We start from the raw sequence: 4,160 nt of genomic DNA, 5'->3' as shown, positions 1-4,160 counted from the left end.
TGACGCCGTGCCTATACCCACGAAGAGGAGGAGGACGGATTTATTTAAAAATAAATATACACAAACTGATGGAATAAAGTCCAAAATTCCAGACACTTGTAACATATGTTTTAGCAGTAAAGAGTATGGGCATTGGGTGGGGTGTGACAAACCACGTTGCGGGTACTGGCTACACGACCAGTGTGTTGGATTTTTTTTCCCTTCCTCGGCAAGTATAAAGAAAATCAAATTTAAATGTCCAGCACACAGATAAATTGATAACCTATGGATGCTGTACATATTTACGTGGATGTGTGTATGTACATTTCTTATGTTTTGAGTTCTTTATTGTTTATGTATGCATACGTTTTTATGTTTTGCTGTTTTTGTCTTCTTCTTATTTCTTCGTAAGGAATTACAATGTATTATTTAAATGACTACTTATTCAAATATTCTAGAACTTACTTTTTCCAAGTTGTCCAAATTTGACATGTCCGCCGCCAACGTTTTTCTTTTGGAGCACCACTTGGTAACCAACTTTTTGCTTGGCGATTTTTGGCCTCGAGGATGAAGTCACATCCCTCCCCTTTGCTTGGATGTCCAGATTCTAAGATTTTTATTAATATTCAAATCATATTTATTATTCATATATTATCATTATGAAGTACACCATTTATAAAATGTATTTAAATTATGTGCAGTGCTGTACTTTTTATCATTTATGTGCCAGATATATTGCAACTCTTACGAGTGAAAGTTTCGTGATCCTGCAGGAATTGTCGTACTTCAGCAGGTGCACAGACTCTCATGACTAGGTCTGTCATTTCTATCTGCTGATAGTTAGGTTTTCCCCATTCCAAAATACAATGGGGAAAACTTCACTCTGGCTGCAAGAATAACGCTGCTGTTGTTGCGCCGTACACCAGCACGAAACAGGTAGACAGCTAGGGCATAGGTGTAAATTGCCTCCAGTAAGAACCTATATGATATGCTTTATATTGAAAAAAAAATGAAATATTTATTTTGAAAAAAAATATATATATAAATAAGTGTAAATTACTAAAAACTTCACTTGTAATTAGGATCCTGCACATCCTGGCACCAGGTGAAAAAACCTTTCGCCGACGGTTCCAAACTACTTTCGAAGCAATATGATAGAAATGGCTGCAATAATTCGTCTCCTGTATGTTAAATAATGCATTGTTTATTTACATATTAAAAACAACAACATGAATTAAATATTTACTTTCTTATACACATACTTTATTGTTAATGCACTGACCTGTGCCTAATAGTAGAATCTCTATAAATTGCATCGCCTTGTGATGGTCGTTTCCATCAAGGCAGGATTGAAGCGCTTTGGGTGTTCTATATCCCAAAAGTTTGGCTAAGTCCAAACCCAGAACTTGCCAAACGAGCTTGATGACAGCTGTTTTATAAGATTATAAAAATTTCATGAGTGCAGATTAAAGAAAATCCAATCATAATGTTATATATATATATATATATATATATATATATATATATATATATATATATATGGGTGTGGGTGTGTCATGCAACTCTGTAGTATTTATATTTTTTAATTCAAATGTACTTGATAAGGAAGGTAAAGAAGTACCTTTAGCCATGTTTATTTCAAACCAGGCTGGACAAGGAAATCTTGTAAGTCTGGGTTGTCTTGGAGTATCCTCTGACATAAAAGGTACGGGAGACCATCACAGCCGATGATGCTCCATTTCCTGGCATTGGGTATTCCTAATTCTTTTTTAAGATTTTGTAAAACAATTTTGACAGATTCAAATGAACATGGATTGACAGAAATTGGATTACCCATGAGAATAGAAGGAGGTTCTTTGTGGTTATGGTCTAAAAAAACAATATGAATCAATTTTACATCTACTTTTATCTGTGAATTTTGTCTTCTTCTTGTTCTTGATTAATGATGAAATGGTATCTTCTGGAGACGTGAGGCCAGGGCGTTGCTGCGTTGCTAAAACCTGTAATCTTTCTTTAATAAAATTTCTGAGATCTCTAAAAATGTCTTCATAATACTTTGTAATATTTAAAACTTCATTAATACAATCTGAAATTGAAGAATTGTACAGCCAGTATCTAGGAGAAAGGGCATCGATTGTCTGTAAATCATGAGAGGGTTTAGAAAAGAAATGCACAACAGTTGTAACTGTGCTAAGTATAGCCTTAGCGTCAAAACGCACTCTCCAGTTCCTTGCAAGAACTTGGTTATTGTCAAAGTATGTTATAACATCGTACAATAAAGGAACTTGCACTGGATTTTGTGAATGTTGATCAATCCAATTCAGGATTGAAGTATAACTCCCAGCTGGGTGCGCACAAGAATAGAGGTTGCAGACTGTCTTGCTGCTACAAACGTAATAGTTTAATAGATTTACACTAAAGGAAAATGGTAAAATGATATTGTTTGCAACCAGAGAATATAAATGCTCGATGGCAAAGACAACCTTTGTTTTCTCAGAGGAAGACATGTTCTTGAACTCTTTCCCGCAAAGCGACTCTAAAAAAGAAGTAAGGACACTGTCTCTTTCCATAACCCATTTATCAATGTCACAAGTTTTTAGAAAGTCTATGTTTTTGTATTGGCCACTCACATTTTCAGATATGTCACTCCTCATTAACTTGCATTCTCTATGACCGATGGCCTCCGCAATTCTTTTCACATTCTTTTCAGATATATTATTTGTTCGAATTATACATATTATTTGATTAACAAGTTCATCTTGTTCACTTTTATCACTGGCTAGTAATTGTTTTTCTGCATACGCCGCACAAGATGTACAGATGTACACACAACTTCTGGTAAGGTACCCATTTTCTATTAGGTAATGTATAATTTGTGCACGAATTTTATTGCTTGAAATTCTGTACACTTTATAGCTGGTGTCTTTTGAAAAATTACCATGTTCCTTACAGCTACAAAGGGGCATGGTTTTTCTATAAAAAATATATATATATATATATATTCATCTACTATATATATCAAATATATATATATATATATATTCATCTACTGATGAGCCCGCATGGGGCGAAAGCGCTTTAGATAAAAGTTTGAGTTTATCATTTGAATTTGGATTTTATTCATTGATATAAACCCCCCCTTTCCACATTGAAATAATAATCTTAAATTCATAAATACATTTAGTAATACACGTGCCCCATAAAAATATTTAAAGCCTTACACTAATAACTAAAATAAAATCAAATATACGCCAAACTCTTCACTTTTGCCAAAAATTAAATCTGACTTTGCATTCCTACATTATTAATCAAAGTTGGCTTCCATACTTTACAAGAAAGTAACGGAAAATTTACCGTTAACCGGGTTTCCTCTGCAACTACGTGCACCACAGTACATCTGGTTTGACGGGAACTGATTAAACAGCACACAAGACGCAGGGCATGGTGAGTTTTATCCCAGAATTAAGTTTTAAAACTTATTTCACTTATAAACAGAACTCATCACCATCACTTTCAGAACTTTCCAATGTTGAGCGCCTCAAATGACGCACTTTTATACCCTCTTTTTTGTGAGTGAGTAATTTATACGCACGGGTGAACATACTGACAACAACTCAGAATTCGACTTCTTAGATTTTATTTATTATTATTTTTTTGTAAATTCATACATGAAAAATAGCTTGATAAAGCTATTGCCAATAGCTTGATAAAGCTATATAGCTACATAAAGCAATATAGCTTGTTAAAGATATTGTGCTGGACCTGACTAATTGAGGGGGGATATCGTTTGAATCAATTTTTGATTTCACGTTTTGAAGAAACTTTTCCTTTTCTTTCTCAAAATTTTCAACATGTATGACTTTCTTTGAAGTTGTGCCTTTACGTTTAACCATCCCCATACGTTTAAGCAAAGACACTGCCCAAGATTTGGTTAGTTCGATGTGACCACCATTTTCAAACAACAGAGATCTGTCTTTAGCCAACACAACGCCTCGGGCTGAAGCCTTTACAATGGCCGTATTAATAACTCCCCCAGAAATACGTATATTATTGACGAATGTCTGCACTTTTGAGTCAAGCTCTGATCCAAGAAGAAACTTACGCCCCCGCTTATTAGGCTGCAGTTCTGTCAGTTCAGCACGTTCTGGTTCCTCAGAATAATCCAGTTTGCGTTTGCGAGG

General features: G+C 34.7%; 1 pseudogene; it reads right to left on the bottom strand.

Moving 5' to 3' along the window:
• Window positions 1-444: 444 nt before the first annotated feature.
• On the bottom strand, window positions 445-2,945 carry LOC134273407 (uncharacterized; annotated as a pseudogene).
• Window positions 2,946-4,160: the final 1,215 nt, after the last annotated feature.

This window comes from Saccostrea cucullata, unplaced genomic scaffold (assembly GCF_032062105.1).
Source record: "Saccostrea cucullata isolate Sc308-1 unplaced genomic scaffold, CSIRO_AGI_Scuc_v1 ctg10116, whole genome shotgun sequence".
NCBI lineage: Eukaryota > Metazoa > Mollusca > Bivalvia > Ostreida > Ostreidae > Saccostrea > Saccostrea cuccullata.
This window is presented reverse-complemented; position numbering and strand designations above follow the sequence as displayed.